The sequence below is a fragment of the Colius striatus genome, chromosome 1 (genome assembly GCF_028858725.1).
Source record: "Colius striatus isolate bColStr4 chromosome 1, bColStr4.1.hap1, whole genome shotgun sequence".
Lineage (NCBI taxonomy): Eukaryota > Metazoa > Chordata > Aves > Coliiformes > Coliidae > Colius > Colius striatus.
The window spans coordinates 58845429-58870171 of record NC_084759.1 but is presented as its reverse complement, the minus strand read 5'-3'; the positions used below and the strand labels follow the sequence as shown (position 1 = coordinate 58870171).

Sequence of the window (24743 nt, the reverse complement as noted above, 5' to 3'; positions counted from 1 at the left end):
CATGTGTATAGCTCCACAGGCAATCACGGCAAGCAGTTTCATGTGACTGTTTGCTCAGGGTTTGTTTTCTTTTCAGCTGTGCTTTTTCTCCTTTTGTATTCATTTTCAAAAAAGTATGGGTTGTTACCATGTGTCTTGGACTTGAAGCTGGCAGAGTAAGTATTAGCAAAACTACTTGACACATGAGAGAGTATTTGTGCGCTCTTCTAATCTGAGAACAGAAACAACACCATATGACTTGTCTGACCAGTCACAACTAATCAACGCAACTAGAAAAACAAATATCAGGCATTGCATAAATATAGAGAACTGTTCACAAGCAGTCTCAGCGTTACCATTGCATAATAAACACTTATGATCTGCTCATAGATTGATTGCGAGTAGTAGAAAGAAGGAGACTTAGGCTGATGAGAAGCAGTATTAGTTGCTTCCTGTTTTCTTAGATTTTGAGCATGCCTGCTTAAAGGCATTCCTCCCTAAAGTCTCATGCATTAGGAAAATAATTCTAAAATAAGCTTCATACTCAGCTTTCCATTTAATTTGGCTCAAATTCAGTGTTCTTTGTGTTGAGGATCACCTAGCACTAACTGTAGTCCTTACTTTCCTCAAAATCTGTTTTTATCTGTATAGTGGTGTATACTCATGAGGTGTGAGTCAGTATATCAGTCTGGGTGTGATGCCCAAAACTATAGTAGAGCTGCAGCTTTGCTACAGTCAACATAGGGAGCTGCCTTTTGGAAAAAAGTGGATTCTCCAAAGTACCGTAGAATCTGCATACATCCTCGAGTCTTCCTCCTGGACACAGTAAAAAACTGGGATAGAAAAGCAAAGATAAGAACATCTGAAAAACAGCAACAAGGTAGGGAAACACAACTTTTTTAATGTGTCACAGATTTTAAAAAATCTTTTCTTGGCTTTTCTTTGCTTTTCTGTATGGATATTAGAGTGGTATACTGGTTGTTCCTAAAATGCTCTAACTTGTTAAATATTTTCCTCATGCTTGGCACCAGTCACTCTGTTGAGGAAATCTATTAGAAAATGGTATAGACACACATATTTTTCTACTAAAGGAAGTCTAAACCTAGCTCTTCTGAACCAGATACTCACTTCTGAATAAAATGTCTCCTCAATGTCTCCTCCCTTTTGAACCAGAGGTAACACTTATGGCTTGGGAACTGAGGAGCACTATTGAAATGAGGTAGATTACTCATTTGTGTTAATTTAGAAGCTGAAGAATAATTTACTCTTCTCAGTAGATTTACATATTTCAAAGGATCAGGGGGCAGACACTTAGAACATTTAGGGTCAATCTCCTTCTGAGGTCTCTGCGGCATTAGAACTCACTGTTTAACAAAAAGGAGGCACTTGTTATTTCCACATTTCCACAAGGTCTGTATGAAATATTTTTCTACTGCTTCTGACTGTCTTCCAAGACAGGAAGAAAATACCAAGATAAGAAGTCAAGTAGCTGTCGCTTTTAACACATACAAGAAAGGCATAATTGCTGATTCAGAGCTGTTTGCAGTCCAAGGAGCTGTCACTAGCCCATTATCATTAAACATATTTAATCTGACTTGTCAGTAACAGGATGCTGAATTTCCCCTTCAGCAGCACATTGCTGAGATTCTACTCCTTTATGCTCTCAAATCCAGTTGGACAAGTCACAATTTCTATTTTTCAGTAGAAGATGGTTGCAGCTTTTCAGAGGCAAGTAAATCAGGTTTATGAGTGTCTCCAACAGAGAGGAAGATGACAACCAGCTCATGAGGTCCAAAAAGTCAGCAGACAGGAACAATTATGAAAGAGCTTGCCTGCCAGTACTTCTGTGTATCACCTCATGTCTGTGAGGGTATAAATGTAGACACCTAAGTTATCAACATGGAACTTAGCTAAGACTTTAGTATTTACAAGGCTGCTTCAAATTTCACCATCTTGACCAACTTTTCCTATGTGGTCACTTTCAATTCAAATTTAGATCACAGAATCACAGAATGGTAGGGACTGGAAGGGACCTTTAGAGATCATCCAGTCCAACCCACTGCTAAAGCAGATTCCCCTCGATAAGGTCAGACAGGAACATGTTCAGGTGGGTTTTGAAAAACTCCAGAGAAAGAGATTCTGCATCTTACCTGGGCAACCTGTGCGAGGGCTCTCTTTCAGTAAAGCAGTTTTTCCTTGTGTTTAGGTGGAACTTTTTCTGTTACAGCTTATGCCCTTTATCCCTTGTCCTGTCACTGGAGACAGTAGAAGAAAGTGCTGCCCCATCTTCTTGACATCTTTTAAATACTTGTAAGTATTAATGAGATCCCCCTCAGTCTCCTCTTCTCCAGGCTGAACAATCCCAGTTCCCACAGCCTTTCCTCATAAGGAAGATGTTCCAATCCCCTGATCGTCTTGTTGTCCCTGCACTGGACACTCTTCAGAAGTTCTCTGTCCTCTTGAGCTGAGGAGTCCAGAACTGGACACAGTACTCCAAATGAGGCCTCACCAGGGCAGAGTAGAGGAGGAGGAGAACCTCCCTTGACCTGTTGGCCACACTCATCTTGATGCATCCCAGGATTCCATTGGCCTTCTTGGCCACGAGGGCACATTGCTGGCTGATGGTTAGTTTATTATCAATCAACACTCCCCCGGTCTCTCTCTGCAGAGCTGCTCTCCAGCAGGTCAGCCCCAGCCTGTACTGATGCATGAGGTTGTTCTTCCCCAGATGCAGGACACTGCACTTGTCCTTGTTGAACCTCATGAGGTTCCTCTCTGCCTAACTCTCAATCTAGTTGAGATCTCACTGAATGGCAGCACAGCCTTCTGGTGTCATCAGTGAACTTGATGAGATACACTCTGTCCCCTCATCCAGATTGTTAATATCCCTATATATGTGTTTCCTCCTGTGCCTAATTCATTAGGCAAGCTCAGATTGTGCCTAGCAACTCAAACACTAATAAAACCAGTTTATTTGATTTGATAGCAAGAGTGTTCACTGTCCACATTTACAACTAAATGCTAATTAGAGCATTCATCTATAGAAAACCTTGGACACAGAAAACTGATACCTATGCTTCCTGTTTACAATAATCAACAAGCTAGAGAGAGTTGACCATAAGCAACCAAAGTCACAAAGATCATTAAGTGATCTGGTAAAAACCAGGTAGCCTTTGTGACCTTCATTTAGGTGTTAAGGTAAAGGACTGGTATTAGATTCACATTCACATATCTGGATCTACTAATTGATGTCACTTAAAAAAAATCATGAATGTAGACAAATTTCTCTTGAAAATTGCTACACTTCTTTTTCTTAAAATTATTTCTTTTTGCTTACCTAAAAAAAGCTCAACTCTGACAATTTTCATTAAGTCAATACAAAAAAATATGTTGTGTTGGTTTAAATCAATTCTGTAAAAATATTTTTTTACTCACACATTTGATATTGAAGCATTATATTACAAAAAAACTGCATCAAAACTCAATTTAAAAGTAAGAAAGGCATATAATTTTGAGATAATTATTTAAGCTTCCTTAAACTTCAAAAGAAAAAAAATTGTTTCTAGTGTGAATCAGTATGCAAACAATAATCCATTTCTTTCCAAGTTCTGTATATTGATTTGCATTTCCCTTGTCAGAGCTGGCTCAAGATATTTGCAGTTTCATTTGTCTCTAGTGTTAGGTGGATAGGTTTTGAATAATTCACATAGAAAAATATTAAACTTACAATCATACTGACTGCAAAATGTATTCCCGCTGACACTTTCACTCATTCCCTTGATTTGAATGGTTTTGCACAGGCAGAATTGGTTTCAATTTGGTGAACTATTTTGTTGGTATTATGTTTGGTGCAAGTATTAAAGAGTGAATTTAAATAAGCTTATTCCCCCTTCCTGACCTGGCTTTACAATCTTAAAACAGCAGAATGCAGAAAAAGCACGGTCAATATTGATCTTGTACTGCTGATGACCTGTGGTAAACATAGTGAGAAGATCAGACGTACGAGGAGGTTCTATTTTTGCATACACACTGTTCAGAGCAGAACCAGACTTTGGCAGCTTTAAGGAAAGCATTCACAGCATCTTTGAAATGCAAGCTTGAATCACAGAACATACTGTGCATTGAAAGACATCCATCTAAAGTACAATGAGGAGGCATTCTATTTTTGAAAAATATGAACAAATAAATGGCACCACAATATATTTATTTGTAACGTGTAACAACAAGTTCTGGGGATAATTGCTAAGTGCTTGCTTACAAAAAAAACAGTTTACCGGATATATTTTGAAATGGGCTATTGACGTCACCATATATGTCACCTACAGAAAGCTGTTGATTGTGTCTATGTTTACTTATCATCTTCAGAAAACAAGTAAAAAAAAAAACTATCATTCATCCACTTAAATTCAAATATAAAAAATATTTACTGACTGTCCCCGTGTTGAATTTTAGTCCATTTTTTCAGAGAACTTAGTTGTGCACACAAAAGCAACTTGGATCAAAAAAAGAGCAAGCGTTACACAAAGCATCAGGAAAGAGAAGCTTCCAATGCCAACCAACTTTTTAATTGCCAGTACACACTTCTGCAGCAGTAATTGGTTTTCCTTCATGCACCAGGCAGTTTTGCAGTTCATGATGAAGGAAGTCATCAGTATCACTGAAAGCCAACATGCACTTCTAAATCACATCTAAACCTACAAAAACACAAGGAGTGCCCAGGATTTATTTCCCTGACAACACTGGGGAGTGTACCTCATTTTGGGTAAGAACAAGAATAAGAGTATACTCATAACTTGGTCAAACAGGCATTTGATAAAGTAAGATATTGGCAAGAAACCAAGGAAGAAAGACAATTCCCTTTCTCTCTCAATCTCTTTTTCTTCTCTCATTTCCATTGCTTCTTTTTTCTTTCTGCTTGATTGGTGTGTTCAGCTCTTGTCACTCCCTCCATATCTTTTTTGCTCAGTCATCCACATTCCTAACCATCTAGGTAGCTGCGAACATTTATGTGAGCCTAATCATCATTGCCTACAAGACAATGCCCAGAAAGCTTGAAGGATCCCTCTGATGTTGAAATCTAATCATGTCCAAACTGAAGATTTTGAAAACACCTGTCTAGCTACCATTGTAACTATAGATGTGTTTAATTTGGTAGGTACTGAGATCTGGGCCTTACACAGACAGAAATGTCTAGTTTATACCTGGAGTTAGGTGTATCACTTCCTTTGTAGGTGGTACTCTGAGCCTCTTCTTTCCACATTCACACCTCTTCAAGTCCTGGCAGTGGGCAGGATGCTACCCTGTCTATCAACCAGAAAAGAGCTCCTCTCTATGGGTGCAAAATATACATTTTTTTCTGCCCCTGAACACAGATTTTCTTCCTTAACTGTCTAAATATGGTAAAATTGGTTTATAATATGTATAACAGTTGATGTACTGTTATCTCTTGACCTTTTTTTCCCTCTTCAAAGTAATTGTGTGCCTCTATCTTGATATTCTCACTGAGTATATTCTAACTACTTGTTAGTGCCAATATCCCAACATTTATTTAACTTAATTAGTTGGCTTGAACTGTAGCAAGCCTAGGGCAGTATTAAATGCTGCATGTATTAACATATAGAACACAACTGTGGAAAAAAAAATTCTTAAGTTAGGTTAGGTCTTATCTGGAATACCACCACCTTTTTTTACTGTGAATAGTTTTGAATGCCTTTTTTTCTATTCCATCCTAGAATACAATAATGGAAATGGAAATTGTTGTAGAATCATTCACTGAAAATAGCTGAAGTAATAACACGGAGATGAATTCAGGTGCCATAGCAGGATAAACAAACAAATCCCCTGGAAGATAAGCTTGACAAATAGTAGTAACTTTGTAGCACTTTTTATTAATTTTAAAGCTTTTTCTATGTGTTTTTATCTGAGCTGTGTGGTTCACAGTTTAATTAGATAGGGAAGCTGCGCAGAGCAGCAAAGCAAATTGTCTCTCCCATGAAATCTTTGAAATTTCAAAATATTTTCCATTCCACACAAGGATAAAAATCTGTGACCTTTTGACAATTCTCATTTAGGAAACAACATACCACCTTAGAGAGCACTCACACTGAGATGTAGGCACAAATCACTTCTCTTATTTAGGCTGACTTATCAGCTTTCAACTTGAAGACTCACAAAACTGCTCTAGGCATCAAGCTGTGCAATACTCTTGTGTGGGAAGGCAGTAGACATGCACTTTCCACCGCCCCCTAGTTTAGACTTTATCATTAAAATGTTTATATAAATGTAAACACATATATACATATTTAAATTTTGACCAGATGTAAGGACAAACTTTGTAAAAGGTTGCTTTATGCCTTGTGATCAGTTCTTTAGCTAGGCTGTGTCAGGCAATGTTTGCTTTGAGGGGCTGGTGATGTTGTCGATGACATACTTTTTTGCAGCAATATTGAGGGTTTTCTTGTTGCACTTAGCTTTCTTACACAATCATCGTAAAAGTTTTCTAGCTTAGGCTCTTGTGTATAAACATTTAGATTCAATAAGCCAAAAGAAGAAATTATTTCTAAAGGGTAATGATAAGGAGTGTCAAGTCCTTACTGGAAATTGAATTTATCTCTAAAAGAATAAATCTACTCAATTATGTATAATTCTGAGAGAGATTACATTAGATCATTGCACTCACGTTGTGCATATGAACTACTGTAGTTACTGTTTTCCAAAATCTTTATTGCATTCTTCATGAAAGCACTTTAAACAACAGAAATAAGCCTCAGTCACTCTCATCCCATGTAAATTCATTTGGGATCCATGACAATGAGAAAAAGATGTGAGACCTATTTCACTCTAGTACCTGTTTCTTTCTCAGTGTTTTACAACATTAAAACAGGTGTTAACACTGTCAGTGTGCATGCAGCATGCAGCCACTAAAGAGACAAAAACGGATGGATGTTGGTTACCAAAGGCAGAGTCTGATCCAGTGCTCCAGGGGATCTTTGGGAAATCAGTAGGTGTAGTGCTCGATGCTGAAACAGCATTACAAATATTTTAGGTTCAGAACTGGTAAGGGTAAAATGTTAGTGAGTGTCATGATTTCACATGAAGGTGTTTCTGGTAAGGGGGAAGGGGCTGTAAAGATAGCTTTTGTAAGTAGTTGCTCGAAACTCTTCCCAGTTCTGAGCCAGACCCACTTTTGTAAGTAGTTGCTCGAAACTCTTCCCAGCTCTGAGCCAGACCCACTTCTGGGGCTGAGCCAATTAGACACCTCCACAATCACTTTTTAAGAAGAAGCCAGAAAAGGAGGCTTCTTCCTGTTTCTACTTCTTCTGCTCTTCTTCTTTTCTGGATAGTGGTGGTGCAAGAAGTTGGGAGACAGAGAGAAGATAGAGTGACTACAGTCAGAGGAAGCTGTGTCTCAAGTGAGGGACCCTATATTCACAGAAGCTGTAACTGTGGGTAAGAACCCATGCCAACGATGTTCATTAAAACTATGCCCGGAAGAGGCTATGTCCTGTGTGAGGGATGCTATATTGGCAGAAGTTGTTGCACCACAGAAGTTCATTGAGGACTACGTCGTGTGTGAGGTACCCCATATTGGAGCAGGGGAGGAGTCGTCTTCATCTGAGAAGAGAGAAGCAGCAGAGCCCATCTGTGAGAGACTGACCACATCCCCCACTCCCTGCCCCTCTGAGGTGTTGATGAGGAAGGAGGTAGAGATATTGGGAGCAGTGAGCTGGGCCCGCGAAGAAAGGAGGGATGGAGGAGGGAGATCTTAAAGTGCTGGTTGTAATTTTCTCATCATCCTACTCCCTTTTTACTTTTTGTTCTGTTCTGTTTCTTGTAGAATAAATTTTCCTACTTTCCTCTCTAAGTTGAGAACTTGAGTCTGTTTTGCCCAGAACCATAATTAGCAGTGAGTCCTCCCTGCCCTTGTCTCAATTCACAACAACCTTGGTTATCTTTTTCCTCCCATCTCACTGGGGCCTTAGCCATCCTAACATGGTTGGGAGTGAATGGAGGGCACTGAGAGAGAGACTGTCATGGTGCTTCATTGCTGGCTGGGCCAAACCACAACAGTGAGGCATTTCATTTTGTGATTTAAACATGAATAAAAGAGAAGACCCTGACATCTCAACTTGGGGCAATACTTCTTTCCACCACTCTACCTAGTTCTATTTTTTTCCTCCCTTTAAAACCCACTGTTTTTCCACCACTCTGATTTTCTGTATATTAATACCATATTTATAATATTTTTGTATTCTGTGATGCTGGTGATAGATTTTTACTACAGCAAATGTCCAAACATATCTGTGCAATGTGTTTAAAAATTCAGCACGACATTTACTAATGGAACAGTAGGTAGGCAAATAAATCTTCCATGAACTGAAATTAGAAAATCATACCTCAGAGTATTTACCCACTAAAACAGGCCTTAAAGAGAAAAGAGTTATAGATTATTGTCTTGCTTATATTTAATATTTTAATCAAACTGGCTTAAGTCCCATAATTAAACAAATAACTGTCTCTCAGGAGATTTATCAGAATGAACAAACTGCTAATACTACAGCAATATCTCCTAACATCAGGTTTCAAGGCAATGAAATGACCACTGCCTTTGCTTTCAGAAAAGAAGGAGAAAGGAAGGGGAAAAGGTCTATCTTTTGGTATAAGCTGATAATAATGAGAAGTCAAGTCAATAAGGAAACCTCATTTTGAATTGCTGCTTAAAATGGTTTGAGTTTCTGTTACTTTCCACATGTATAATTGCGGGGGTATTTGAATTCTTAATATCCCTCAAACCCTCTATTTTCCATGTGTTGAATGCCTACGAAAGTTCTCTAGGCCAGTCATTGAGGATAGCATAATATTGCAGCATAGAATTTTTTTTGTGTGTGTGCTAGAGCCTGGATTGCAAACAAACTTCAAACAAACTTCAAACAAACTCTTAGCTTTTTTTTTTAGTGTAAAAGAGAACTGACACTGAGTGATTTGCAGACTACAACTAACATCCGATCTGGGCCAAAACCCAACTGTTTGCTGCATGGAAGATATCATGATTGAGAGGATTTATGTGTTATGTTGGACAACAATACAGCTACCTCATCTTCAGTGGTAGTATAAGCTATGTTTTCTCCATATAGACTGATGGTTCCTGTATAACTGATATGCAAAATGTCCCACAAACTTGGTATGCTAATAAGCTGGCTTAGTCCAATCCATGTAACTGATGGAATAATTTGTTTAGTGATAGTAATTTGTTTTTTGATGTTTTAATCTATCTTCATATTACCTTCAGATTGATTGCATTTATGTGTGCAGTAAAGGTATGCTTAATATTCCACAGTAACCTTTATTTGAAATTTCTTTTGACAGGATCTTAATGAACTGCAGGAATCTAATTCAGACAAGTATCTTAAGGAGGGCACATGATTTTTTCCTATTTGTTATCTCTTCTAACTTTGTGTCTTTTGAAGACCCACGCCAAAAAACCTGCATGCAAAGGGAACAAAATTATAGATACCGACCAAATACATTGCCTGTGGCAATCTTGTATTCTCCAGTTGCCACGCAGTGGCAGTGAAGCAGAATATTGTTTCCTGTTGTGTATCACACTTGTCTCAGGATATATTTGTATTTATATTAATTGCAGACAATGAACAACAGCCTCTCTCCATGTCTCCTAATTTAGTCCTTTTGGTTTGGTGCTGTTTTCCAAGAAAAGAAGAAACACTTGGAGATAATTGTTGAAGAGGAAACCTGAGGAATCTATACATAAATGTCACATGTTCCTGTGTTTATGGAAACAAGCTCATAAAGTACCTGATGATGGAAAGTCTGAGTAGTTTGCCACATATAAGCTTGTCTGCAGCTTCTGCTGATATGGTAACTTCTGGTGATACGATGCAAATAGCAAATAAACCAAACCAAAGTTATTCTTACGAAAATAAAAAACTGCTTTGTTATCTGTGAAGATGACCTTTTCCATTAGGAATCACAAGAACTGAGGGGAAAAAAAAAAAAAAGGATAGAATACCTATTAGCAAAGCACAGTGTCTACTGGGCCTGTTTTCCCAACACAATCTCTTTGCTTCATACAATTCAAACAGTTGCTTGCAAAGTCCATCTTAGTAATCGGGATAAAATACAACTGCATATTTCTGGAAACATCAGTAATGTTAAGGACAAGAGAATAATAAAAGCCTGAATACTGAAAGTATTCAACAGTGATGTGAGCTTCATCACATGGATAATTCAGAAAGATTGTGTAGTATCAAGAGTACACATATCCTGGAAACGCTCTAGGACACTTGTTTCTGTCATCTACAGTCAATTTATCTCTGAATAAAGTACTAACAACTTTAACAACTGTACTGGATCTGACTGGGATGGAGTTAACTTTCTTATAGCAGCCCATATGCTGCTGTGCTTTGCATTTGGGGCTAAACCAATGTTGGTAACACCCCAGTGTTTTGGCTCAAATTTTCCTCTCTCCCTCTGCACCTCCAAATGCAAGTAGGCTTGGGGGTGGGCAAGATACTGAGGGGGCATCGCCTAGATAACAGAGTCAGACTAATCAAAGGGTATTCTGTACCCATCAATCACCCTGTGATGTCAAATTCCAGAAGAAAAGCTCAGAGCAAGGAGGAGAAAAGTGAATATTCGTGGTGATGGTATTTGTCTTCCAAAGCAAGTATTATGTGTACTAAGGTCCTCCTTGCCAGGAAGTGTCCAGACATCTGTCTCATGATAAAATATAAAGAATTAATTCTTTGTCTGGCTTATGCACACAGATTTTGCTCTCACTATTAAGCTGTTATTATCTCCACCTATGAGTCTTCTCACTTTCTTTTTTTCCCCTCCCTGTTCTGTGGCAGAGTGAGCAAGAATCTGAGTGTTAGCTTGGCTGTTGGCTGGGGTCAACCCCCACAACACTATTTTCAACTTTTTTCCAGAGTATGAGGGAGTAGAAGTATAGAATAAACATCTGAATCACCCTCTACTTTAGCTACAAAACACAGGTATCCTTTAAGATACATTTTGAACAGAGAAAAAGGTGTGTATTTTGTCATCACTTTGCTATGGCATTTTATGATATGAAAAAACAAGAGGCTTACTTTAACATCTCCTTTCTGAAATACCTTTCATAAAAAATATTTTTGGTTGTATTGGTCTTATCCAAACTATTTCTTGCAGCTGATCCAAAACTGAGCCTGGGTTTATGACTACTGTGACTGCAGCATATCAAAGCTGGCTTTGAAGGTGGAAATGTGGATACACAGTTGCTATCCAAATCAGGAGTAGGCGAGGGCAAGGTAACCTCCCATCTGGTTCACTAACATCCCTGGGTTCATGGGCACAATTGGAATCCTGCCCGAAAGTTCTCACTGGCATATTTTGGCTGCTCCTCTACCTCAGCTAATGTAGCTTAAAACTGGTTTTGGAACACTTATGCATAGGCATTCTTTACTGACCACCAAGTATAGCAGTGATAAAGTAAGAAGTGAAAAATAATAACAATAATGTTGACTCAAAGTAGGCATGTGCAGAGTGCTTCTCACCAGAACAAAATGGTGCATATAGATTCCAGAAGAGATCATGCAATTTTCCCTTTGATCTACAAGGTAATGGCATATTGACTGACTAGTGTTAACAATATGTACAGTTAGAGTTAATCATCAACTTCTGAGATGCAGCAAAGAAAGTGGAAGCTGTCACATAAGCAAGAGAGTTTTGCTGCAGTCAGAAGACTTTTTACTTACAGAAGACGGTAAAAACTACTGAGAGAGGCCTTGAACTTGAGCTGAGTCAGAGCTCAGCACCCGTGAGTCCTTCATCATCAATCACTGGCTGTTTCAGCCTTACCAAAGAATCTTATATCCAATTTTCTGTGCATTCTGTACCTGTTTTCTTTCTATGAGTGAACTGTACTTTTGAGAGGGGAGAATTACTGACATACAAATTTACCTTTTCAGATGTAGCTATGGGAATTCCTTTTCTCAAATTCCAAAACTCATAGATAAATTTTGTTTCTTGAGCAAAAAGCAAATGTGATTTGCTCTTCATAACGTTTTCATGAGGCTTTTTGGCTCTGATTATCAAATCCACACTTAACTAATCTGTCAGTTTGCCTGGGATTACTCGATCTGCCAAAAAAATGTCAAATAGTGTTGAGTGGTGAGAGGCTCTGAGATGCATCATCTTATTCCTCCTCTGAACCTGATGGCAATACTGAGAGAATTGACTCTTTGTTGCTATTTACTAAGTAATGAGATCTATGGGACTCTGAAAAATAAAGTTAAATTTGCCTTCCGTAGGTACAGAGAGAGTCTCAAGTCTATTTTTTTATAGGCTATTATGATGATCCAGAACCCTGAGATCATTTAGAAAGCATGGATTGTTCTTTACCTTTCAACACGGGTATCTGAACTGGTTTTCATGTGTATGTTTATTTGAATTGTATTTCATCTGGCACAGTAACCACTATTCATCTGGAGGTTCTTTTCATCTTTTGTGAACCAAATGGACATATAGTACTAACATCAAAGATACAATGAGATACACACCTGACATAAATCACCCTAACTCTTCTGAGCTGCTTGATCACTTTTGTCCATGTCCAGAACTTACCGCTTGCTTCCTTCTGAACAATGTTAATATATACACAAAATAGCATATTTCCTGCTTCTGTTCCACAGACAATCATGTAACTAACCACAATCCACTATGAAGCAACTAACCATAAAAACTTCTTCACCATGGTATGCAGTCTTCAGTTATTGGTGTCTAGCACAGACATTTTTAGCTGATAGTCTTTGCTCTATGATCAGTTATCAATGAGGAATAGTTTCAATAAGCCTGATGCATTTCACTAGCAGTTGCTGTTAACTTGCCCACAAGCTTCTGGAAGTAGAGCTGGAGCCACTGCTAAAAGGATCCATTTTGGTGGGTATATGTAAGCTTGTGGTCAGTTTCTGTTAGCTACTTTGAGGCAAAGTATGTGTATTTTTTTTCCCCACAGTATCATTTAATTTAGGTAAGCATTAACTTACAGGAGTGCTCGTGTCTAGCTTTGAACCCTTCTAGTGCATGAACAGATATGTGCATGCAGTGTCATGGGGAAAAGTAGAACTCAAATTTGTCCTGCAAATTTTCTCAGTCCATGCTGGGGAAGAAAAAAGACCCCTCAAAGAGTTGTTTCCAATTTGGGTAAACCGGCTATAACTGCTTTCATTATAATTAGTTATTGGTTAATAAAGTTTTTACTTCCTCTAAATTGTTCAGAGAATCCCAAGCAAAACCTAACACTTAACTAGATTTTAATTTTAGTTGACAAGGGTTATGAAACACAGGTTTCATATCCAATTGGCCTATCTGTCTTTTAAATGACACTTGTAAGGTTTATGTTCATGTTTGCACAACTGACAAGCACACTGTAATGATAACTTCAGGATCTTCAAAACCTGTCAGTGAAGCATATATAGAGACATGTATAAAGTGGGAAAAAATGCAGAGATACTTGATAGTTGTAAGTGTTTTTTATGAATGCTATAGCTGCAACACTGAGATCATATTGGGCCTGACTATGGAGCTGTCTAGATTGCAACTTCTGATGAACTGATTGCTCTGACTGGAACACTTCTACTATGAGTAGCTGTTTTAAATATAACTCAAACTGCTTGATGCTATGTTTCATTGACAGCAGTGGCTGTACCACAGATGTATATTTAACTTCATTCATGGCATGGTTTGACATGAAGCTGTTTCCGGTAATGGGGAAGGGGCTGTAAAATGGTTCCAGTAAGAAGTTGCTCAAAACTCTCCCCAGCTCTGAGTCAGACCCACTTTTGGGGCTGAGCCAATTAGATGTCTCTATGATCACTTTATAAGAAGAAGTTGGAAGAGGAGGCTTCTTTCTGTTTCTTCTTTCTTCTGTCCCTTCTTCTTTTCTGGTTGGTGGTGGTGCAAGGACTGGGAAGAGAGAGGGAAGAAACCATGTGGACTTCAAGGTCAGTGAGGAAAGAGAGGAGGAGATATGCTTGAGCAAAGACTTCCCTTTATTCTACAGAGAGGACTGGTGAAGTTGAGATTTATTTGTATTTTGCAAACCCCTGCATCAGCGACAGCGATCATTTTGCTAAAGACCCTACGTCAGGGGCAGTGATTCTCTTTATTAAAGATCCCATGCCAAGAGCAGTGACTATGGCCAGAGAAGGCCGTGTCTCATGAGAGGGACCCCATATTCACAGAAGCTATAACTGTGGGGAGGAACCCACATTGAAGAAGCTCATTAAAATTATGCCTAGAAGAGGCCCAGTAAGCCCTTCCTGCCCTTGTCTCGATCCACAATAATCTTGGTTATCTTCTTTCTTCCCATTTCGCTGGGGCCTCTGCCATCCTAACGAGGGTGGGGGTGGATGGGGGGCACCAAGCAAAAGACTGTCATGGTGCTTCATTGCTGGCTGGGTAAAACCATGACAATTCAGTAGGTCCACAGTGACCAGTTTATAACACTGATGAGACAAATAGGTAGCTCATCATAAGTATACCTCCTCTTCTGAAGGGGATGCTTCCGTAACAGAAGGTCACTTCTAGTAGAGTGAAAACATGTTATAAGAAGAGATCATCTTCATTCCAACTCCTAACTACAGTAATCCTAGCTGCTTTGTATTAGAGATTTAGTCTTCCTGCTTAAGGAGATCTCTAGGGCACGATAAAAAGTACTGCTCATACTCATACTGCTTTCTCTTCCAGTTATAATTTCAGCCATTTTGAGTCACAGAAATGTAAGAGATTCATCTTAGCTCCAAGTATAATCTTCTTGATACTGTGGCTAGTGCAGTGATGGTACTTGATACAGAGAGATTTCCTTGAGTGTGTTTAGCTACATTCATGCTGGTTGGAGTTCTCGCTTACTGTATTTCCATATTTTTTTGTCTATCTTGCTGAGCTGTGTACAGGGTCCTAGCAACAGTTTCTTATCTTCTGCCCAGAAAGATTCAAAACTGGGTAAGTAGAATGATAGATCTATGTTCTTTACTAATGACCATTTCCTTGCTCTGAGTATACCTTTTTACTTTGCAAGCAAAAATATTGCCCAGAGGCTGTCAACACAGGTTGAAAGGTCTGAAGGGCACTAGACAACTGAGGATGTTTGCAACAGGTAACTGTATGTTGAATAAGGCACAAATATTTGCTGCTTTCACTTAATTGTTCATGTCTGCTCTTTATCCACCTCCAGAACATGGCAGGGTGTCATAACACGTACGAGTTCTTTGGGTTTTGTGTGTTGCTGCTTGAACGTTTCTTTTGATTTGGTTTGTTTTTTTTAATTTCTTCGTCAGGTCAGTTTGTGAGGGATCACTATTTCAACTTCTTCTGTTCTGTCTTTGTTGAAGTGGGGTTGTATTTATGAAGATGACTATGCTTTTCTCTCTCCAATTATGTTTGTGTCTATGACCTAGCAGATTAAAGCATGCTTCCTGTGAATCTGAAATACGCTTATTTAATGGAAGAAAAATTTTTGATATATCACACTGTGCTTTTCAGGCTTAATTACATGTTTTTATTTGACATGTCTGTTATTGTTAGCACTAGGAGTCTACACAATTCTTTCACAGCCTGTCACCTTTGTGTGATCTGTGTAAGTACTATACGGAATGCTGACCTTGTGCTGTGCTCGTGCATCTGTGTCTGGCCAGATCCATGGTGACACTTTACCTTCACATGAAGAGAAATAATAGATAATAATAGATAATAAAATCCATCACATTTTCATCCTGCCTACAAATGGCCAGAAATAACAAGATGAATTTATTTAAGTAGGATAAGTTTTTTCCTAAGATGGAGCAAGACATTTTTTCATGTTGAGGCCAGGAAAATGCATGGAGAGTTTCATGGCCAAATTCTTTGAGGAGTATTGCTTTTGGATTCCTTCCTAATTATTGTGATGCCAGGATTGGCAAATCCAAAAGGTCGCTTTGCACAGTCTTGTAAGCTATGCATTCTCTCTGTCTTTCTTTCCCTGAGAAATTACAATGAACTGATCATGGATCTATTAATATCTTTGTATCACTTTTGAATATGTCCAATATCTGACTCAAATTTACTGAGTGGCAGTGTAACTGTAAATTATACTAGACCAGAAACAAACAAACAAACACATCAATCTAGAAAACAAAACCACAGGTCAAAGGAGCATCCCTAACAACATCCTTGACAAAGACAGAATATTCAGAGGTTTAATTCAGCTCCCTGCTACCTGCTTGTGGTAAATACCAGGAATGCAGTACCTTGTTCTTTATGGACTCCCCTCCAGCACCAAATATTCTTCTCTGCTTCAGACAAAATAATCTTTGAGCATCTTGTCATTAGTGTTTAAGGTAGTCTGCATGAGGTTTCTCAAAACTGTCTGGAAATGATTTTGGGAGAAATTCAGCCCAAAGTGTCAAAATGGTTAATATCTTTGCAACAGAGATCTCAGAGAAAACTCATATCTGAACATAGAAGTGAGGGGTTTTTGTGTGTATTTTCAGGTATTTTGATATAACAATAATATAAGAGGGGGAGGAAAAAAGCTTTCTCTGTATCCTTTCCACACATTTCTACAATTTACAAAAAAAAGACACTGTACCCTTGGGGTTATTCAGTTGAGTGAAGGAAGCTATTCTGAATAGCATATCTGTGGTACTGTAGAAATCCCTAGTCTTCAGATCAGCTTGCTTTGGTAGTGGAATGGATCTAGTATAGGCTCACAGACACCTTATCTCCTGGGATGAATTCAGATCCATGGGGGGCAATGGTTTGTCATTGGTCTACCTGCACTGCAGTTCCAGTGCTCTAGGTCCCCAGAGAGAAGTTTCCCAGGAACTAGTGCCACATGGCAAGACCCTGTGGCATCATACCAGTGTCCTATGGCTGTGGATGCAAGTGCAAGAGGCACTGCACTGTCTTTTCCCAGCACAGCTTTGGCAAGGCTGAAGACCTCAGATACTGCACTCATGCACAGCTACGTTGCTTTGGGATCCAAAGCAATATTTGTATGAAGCTGTATCTGAGACAATCAGTCCTGCTGGAGCAGAACTGGCCCCATCTGCAACATAGTAGATACATGGCCAGGCTGAGCAGGTCGATTACTTGTGTGGGTGTTCTGGGAGGCCAGGCAAGCCTAATAAACTGCATTGGATTACACACTGACAGTTGGTGGATACAGGGTGCTGTACAGAAAAGTAAGACTAAGTGTGGGTCTGAATCACTTCAAGATGAGGGGAGGATGCAGGAAGTCTGTCCGGATCACTCGCTCCTACAAACAGTTGTGTAGGACAGAGAGCGCACAACCACTTTTCACAGCTTTAAAAGAAAATGATCTGATCCATCTTGTGCAAACAGCAATGCATTACTGGTGCTTGCTGAGCAAGGATTTTAAGACTTCCACCTGCCCTTGGCAATCCTTTGTCTCTCCCTTGTCAGCTGCACACAAAGATGCCAATTTTGGATCACTGTAAAAGGCACGTGCCATTTCAGGTGCTCTACAAGACACACAAGTACCCCGGCTAGTGGTCAGGATGCCACTTGGGGACTGGATGTAACATTTTGTCCTTCTGGCTTCCTTTTACTTTCTTCCATCAGATTTCAATTTTAAACTGGTGGAAGGGGAAAATTCCAAGCAGTGGGGGTAGGCACAGTAGTACCTCCTAATAAGCTGATAGCTTGTGCTTGGAGGTCACTTTTCACCTCTAGAGTGAAGAAATGAGCCCTTTTTCTTGTCCTTCTAGGGCCCAGGAGTATCTAATGCTGGACAAGTGCAGCCTGGAATGAAGACTCTTGTCTGGCCATGAAGGCATTCAGCACACAGGCCACATTGGGAAAGTTCACCATTTCAAAACCTCCGAGGAAAGAATTTCAGAGGCTCCAAAAGGATATACAGCTGTGTATTGAAATGTTTTACCTTGTTAAGGTAACCTTAAATCATTAAGATTTTTTCTAGGGCAATTGCACATGCATAGTCTGTTAACATCAGGAAGAACTGTTTTCACTATGTCCCTGTTTGCTTTTCTGTTTTCCTTTTACTTGCCATCCTGCTCCCTCTTTTTTTTCCTGCACTAAAATAGCTAAAATAACTATAGTACTCGTAGTACTTCTGTTATGTTGCAACCGGACTTTTAAATTAGGAAGCTTGATTGGACCAGCCTTCGAGGAGCTGGAAAATAAGTATCTACATGGTGCAGCATAGAAAAGAGATCCAGGCTCTGTCTCATAAAGAAAAAACAACTAAATATTTATGTGATTACTAGGAACAGCATATTCTCCTGCACCCATGTGCTTCTGGATACATTCCAAGATATTAATAGCAGTAGTGGCAGGACTGTACATTATATTGTTATTTCCTCCTTGGAGAGAACAGAATGTTAGACTGTGAGAATATGACATGGAAACTATGCGAGTTGGCTGCCCTCTTCTACTTTATTTACTCCTTCTTAGATCTTTCTGACTTTGGGGCTTTTGCAGTCACTTTAAAAGGGTTTCACTTTTTGCCCAGGAAGAGGAACACTGGAATTTCCACTCTGGACCACACTATGGACATTATTCTAGGCAATTGTCTCTATCTTTTGGAAAGAAAACAGACTCGTGTACTCTGTAATGAGTTAGACAAAGGTGAAATCCTAAGTTTGCATTCTTCTTGAGTTACAGCAGTGATCAATTCATGTCAATAGGTATAAACATTGATAAGCTTCGTTATTTTTCATCTTATTTGTATAGAAATAGACATTGCACATTCAGATAAATGTCCATTCATTTCATCATCTGTCTCATTAAAGTAGGCAAATGACACTGTGTCTTCCATGAATTTGATCTAGGACTCAACTAAGAGTGAGCTGATACTGTAAAGAGACAGGCCTAAGAAGCCAGGCAGAAACCAATGATTTGGTTTTTCATTCCTTTTACAGCAAGAGCTGGTTACTAACTAAAAAGCTGTCATTCTATTGATAAATGGGAACTCAAGCATCTCTTAAACTACCTTAGTCTGGACTGAGTCTAGCTACATTTTTTCCAAGACTGGGTTTTTAAATCGTCAATTTCCTCAGCACCCTGATGAAGAGGAAAATAGCAGTGCTGCTTAAAGCAGCAGCTCCCCCTCTTTCTACCCATCTTTCCCTCTCTGGTGTGCATCTGCCTTTTGCACTGTGCTGACTCTTGTGTCAGAACAACTGTCCAGGCGTTGGCACAGGAATGCAGGTCAGAGAATAATCCAGCTTTGAAACTGGCTGGCTTAGGAGCTCAACCCATTTCATGCTGCTGTATGCTGCTCAGCCATACTGTTTGATACTGGTGCAGGCACAAGGTAGGGGGCAGCCTGAGGTGGAGTTGAGGAGGGTGAGAGAGGGGAGAAAGATGTTTAAAACGGGCTCCACCTGTGGCATTGCTGCTTTATGCTGTTTAAATTGGTTTTGCGATTTTGGGTTAAGATAACGTCAAGTTTGCCTTCTTAGCAGAACTTTTTTTTTTTTTCTGAAGAGGTAAGGTTTTAGCAGGTAATGCCTCTAGATTCTGCAAGTTTGGAAAAATAATATCTCTGCTACTCAAGATGGTGAAGCCTGGCATACATACGATCTCTGGATGGCAACCAGTGTAACCTTGGAGGACATGGTAAAGCTATAGTAAAACTGCTTTAAACTAGAGACAATCGCTAGGGTTAAAGGACACTGACAAATTGTCATTGTATGGTAAAAGCTGATAAATGTGTATTTCTACCCCAAACTAGAGGACTGCCTCTTTTGTTCTCCAGATAAAAAGGAGAATCTGCAGATTAAGACAAGGATGCCAACGTTGAAACCACATTGCATTTCAGGGGACATGGATTCAATAATCCACACAGTACCTTTCAACTTTCCATGCAATGTTAAAGTTACAACACAGTAAGTCTTTGAAGGGCAGATGCTCTCTCACCATAAATTAGCAATGGGGTAATGGGAGAAAGAGAGAGGATGCAAAGTTTTGTAGTGTTTAGTTTCTCAGTGTCACATAAAGAGAACAACCTGCAGCTCCTGTTCTCTGAAGACTGTGTGGACTGTGTCCCATGGAACAGACAGTACAAGATAAAGCTTCCCACACCATTTGACAGAAGCTGTTTCCCATGGAAAGATTTTACCATACATAGATTCAAGTTGTATAGGCCACCTACCAGAAAGTCTAAACCACCAAAACTCATCCATTTGCGTTCACATTGCTTATTGGAGTTGGTGCTTTGCAGAACCTAATCCCTCAACAGCATGCGGGATTTGTTTCAGAGAGAACGAGATGGTTTGCTCCAGAGGAGTGAACAGTGTTTATTTGCTGTCAGCAATATGGGTTCATGAGTCAGGAAATTTGAATTATATGATAGTACAGGTGCTGACTACAAGGACTTCAGTGTTGTGGGGGCCTTTCAAAGATAAGGGCTTAAGCGCTTGAAAACTGATTATTTCCTTTGTTTTGTTTTTTTTTTTTAAGTCATTACACATGTACACAAAACTCCCCAAGCTTTCCTGCTGGATTGGTCAATGTAAAGAAGTAAGCATGTTAACATGAGTAATCATCTGTGAAAATTTCCTTTACAGATTTTCAGAGGTTCTTACCCATCCACTGCAGCTGTGTTGGGAGTGCAGGTGCTTAGTTGTACATAGTGTCTCACCTCCTGTCCTTTTTTTCCTTCTGACCTTTCCTCATCGATCTAGGTTAAAAAGGCCTAGCACAAATTGCCTAAGTTTGTCTTACTGGGTCTAAAACAGTTCTATATTTTGACTTGGAAAGAGATGATGCTAATTTTTTTTTTATGCATAGCTGAGAATATTACAAATACTAAACTTCTGCTTTCTAAAAGCAATCAAGTTTTTTACCATTACTTCACTTGCTCCCAGTATGAAATCACCCTGAGAGTCCTACCCATGATTTATTTGATCAAACAGTGCTCCTGTGTTCCCTGTAGGAGTGTTCCACTATAAATACATTACTTTTCTGCTTGAATGAGAACTGGACCCAGCTATGAAATTGGACCTAAATTCTCTGATAGAAGTTTCTATTTGAGATCCTGCTTCAGATTTCTTTGCAGAGGCAGGTCAGAGACCATAAGCTGAGTTTTGCATTGCCGCTAAAGAGATTCACATGCCTGGTACTACAGAGCAGTTTTGAAAATAGCAACATATGTGCAGGTTTAACACCATATTAGGCCCGTCTCAGAGTGTCAGGGGCTACAGAGCTGATGTGCAGGCCCTCACCAGTATATTACAGTGAAGGGCAGGAGGGACCTCCCTGGTACTGAAGCTTTCCAAAACATGCTGACAAAGGTGCCTATTGAGAAGATAAACCTCAAAAGGCCAGTATTACTTGGTAGATATGAAAGGAATTGAATTTCCTCATAGACCAAGTATCCAGGCATCAAGAAGATTTGCGAAATGCTACTGCATGATACGGTTTTGTGCGTGGCATTGTGGAATAAGGCTCATTGCAATTTTTTTTGCTTTTTTTTCACTGTACAGATTGTCTGAACACAATAATGAAAATAAAGAAGCACGTATACAGGACTGTAAAGACATGTATGGATTTTCAGCTTATTTGTTTTGGAGACTTTTTGGGTTTTTTTTCCAGTGAAGTGATGAACTCCAAACACTTTTTTATTCCAATATTCAATTGCTCTGTGAGAAAGACTTTGCCATGGTACCTTCCAGCAAATAAAGACACAACATCTCAGCCTTGCACAGTGAGCTCATCGGGAAGTTACTTGTGGAATAGCAGCTGCAGTGAGTGTTAATCTAGAGAATTGATAAGGAAATAGGATGGACTAACTCACTTTCCTGGAGAGCTTATCTGTCATTTAGGCTTATGTAAAATATTCTAATAATGTGCAGACCCTGGTGTCCAGAAGCTGTCGCTGGGGCATGAATCAGGGTTTGCATAACAACAGGACGGGGTATCCTCACTAAGTTTCTTCCTGTCCTCTTGTTCTCAGTCCTCCCTGTGCCTGGAATGTAAATTCTAAACCACCAAATGAGTCAGTAAGCAAACCCATACAAGGCAGCTGGCAGGTGGTCAGCAAGTGGTCAGGACAGCAGGAGAGCACCAATACATTGTGTGTCTTAACACTCAATATAGCTTGTAAGAGATTTCAGAGTATGCACAGTCTGTACAGAAGATCATGGCTCAGATGTCCAGTCACAGGAAGCGCAAGTATGTAATCTTGTACCCCTGCATCACACAGGTTTCCTGGAGATTCTGGTCCTGAGTACTTAAAGATACTGTTCGGTCAAGAGAGACCTCAGCTTACAAGATGTTTCTTTTTTTCATATCAATTGAGTGTTCATTACAGGCTTTTCTGTGATGAGGTTGATGGCTAAAGTAACCTTCGTCTCTACAATTCTCGCATTCAGATTCAACAGATAGACTTGTTTGACCTTTGAAGGTCTTAATAATGGAAGGGGGATAATGCATACCCAGTGATTGTTCTGTTGCTTTGCAGAATTAAATGTGTTTGTAAAATTAGATCAAGTGTGTTGTCTGGGATTACTTTTTTCATTTAAAAGAATTCAGCAGCAGTTAAATGGGAAGAACTCAAAAAACATATGAAGAAAATAATATTCAAAAAGCTCGGACATGCTAGAAAACCAGCAGTCAAACATGAAGAATAACACAAAAAATCAATAGGAAAAAAAGGCATATACTGCATCCAATTAAGTTTACATTGATTATAGAGAGGAAAACAAAACCAATTTTTGACTCCTGTCTCTAATATGTGATTCCGAGAATTTAGAACATTCTCAGATTCATTTTCCTTGATATTCTGCTTTTCCTCTGAGAATGTGCCATACACCAAACTTGCCATTTACGTCGGAATAAAATAAAGATAAGAAGCCACTAAAACCAATTTCAGTTTTAAGAACTAAAAGTATCAAAGGTACTATCAAAGAATGGAAAGAAAAATAAGTAACATTGAATGTAAAAATGACAATTTCAAGCCTGTTTCAGATTTGGCCATACATCAGAGCAGGACTAAGGAAGCCCAAAAAATGAGAAATATGTTTCTTCTCAACAGAGTGGAGAATAAATTCAGACCACACCTAAGGGTCTATCCAATATTTCAGTTATAATTCTTAAGGCTAGCAGCTAACACCAGACATGCAAAGACATTTTTAATTACTCATCTAACATGTGTCTAACCACCCAATATTTCCAGGTCATCAAATTGTTCTGACTGCTGTAACACATTTTAGCTCAATAACAAAGTCCTTATGTAAACCTGGATCAGATAAATGGGTAAAAAGTAGAGAATAAGGTAGTATTCAGATCTGTCGGGATTTGTGGCTCTGAAATTCGTAAGCAAGATAATAAAAAATAACTGATGAGAGAAAAAGAGTTGTACTGGTTTAGGTCCATCCAGGAACAAAGGAGCACAATCAGCTGTAAGTACCAAGGACCTTTGGAACCTCCTAAGTAAGGAACAGGGAGACTCAATTGCCACTTATGGTCCCAGGCAAAACAGACAGGACTATTCAGCTTGGGGAAGATAACAGAAATGAATTTAATCTTCCACAAATCAAAACCATAACAAACAGAAATATCCAACCAAAACCAATACAGAGTCAGGTGAATGATGAAAAGTGCAACCAGGGCCTTTAAGATCTCCTTCTCTCCATCCCTCCCCTCTTCCCAGGCTCACAGCCCTGATCCCAGCGTCTTTACCTCCTTCCCCCTGAGCAGCTCAGGTGTGCAGGGAATGGAGGTTTCAGTCAATCCTTCCCCAATGGCTCCTGCCGTTTGTCTGTCCTTAAGGCAGAAGGACTCCTTGCCAGTCCTCCCTGCTCCAGCATAGGGTCCCTCACAGGCCAGGCAGCCCTGCATGGGCTGCTCCGACATGGGCTCATCCTGAGGGCTGCAGCTCCTCTCCACCTCTTGTGTGTGTCTCTGGGCCCCGCAGGCTCTGCAGCACGGCCTGTGTCATGGCCACCTCCTCACACAGTCCCCTGCCCATCTGGGCGCACTCACCTGGAGCTATTAGTGGCTCTCAAACCTGTCATTGTTCTCTATGGGTTGCAGGGGCACAGTCTGTGTCCTGGCCAGTCACAGGTTTTAGAAGGGTCTCCAGTCCAGCACTCCTCCTTTCTTTCTCTTTCTCTGTCTGTGGGGTCCACACGGTTACATTCATTTTGTACCACTCCTCCACCTCCTCCTTCACTGCAGATTTCCCTCCTTAAATACTGATGGCAGAGGTGCCAGATTGGCCTGGCCAGGCTGGAGGTGGGTCCACCTCAGAGCTGGGGAACTGCTTCCTGGGACCAGCACTGCAGCTCCCTCCCCCTGTTACCAAACAAAAAGCAGCTCCATACAAACCCATGACAACAATCCACTGGCATAATGAAAAATGTCTGTTCTACCTTTGACTCACTGTGTTACTAGTTTTGAAGCTGCATAAACTTTCTAGCCAAAGTGAGGATGATTTCAGTATCAGAAGTAAAAATTCAGAAAAATGGGTATATGTGTGGTAGCACAAATATCTGCAATTTTTGGAAGAGAGAGTCCTGGGAATGTTGCTCTTTTGTTTCCTAATAACTGTGAAGTATCTATTCACAAAGTATATTTATTAGCTTACTTGGATAATATCACATCTAACACCTGAAAGTTCAGTGTATGGTCTAAGCTTGTTGTCCAACCTGCTTCTGGTGTGAACAGAAAACACTGGAATTCTAAAGCAGGCATCCAAGGAGGTAAAATGTATTGCTTTTTAAGTGTGCTTGCCTCTCAGC

At 39.7% G+C, this 24743-nt stretch overlaps 1 long non-coding RNA gene across 2 annotated transcripts; it reads left to right on the top strand.

Moving 5' to 3' along the window:
• The first annotated feature begins 398 nt into the window (after positions 1 to 398).
• Positions 399 to 22435, top strand: LOC133625477 (uncharacterized). 2 transcript variants are annotated; one of them, XR_009818761.1, is made up of 7 exons: positions 399 to 859; positions 2207 to 2289; positions 9623 to 9855; positions 11167 to 11285; positions 17745 to 17926; positions 19757 to 19886; positions 21486 to 22435. It is a non-coding gene; the product is annotated as an uncharacterized LOC133625477 (long non-coding RNA). The 2 variants fall into 2 exon arrangements; XR_009818762.1 differs by lacking the exons at positions 9623 to 9855; positions 11167 to 11285.
• Positions 22436 to 24743: the final 2308 nt, after the last annotated feature.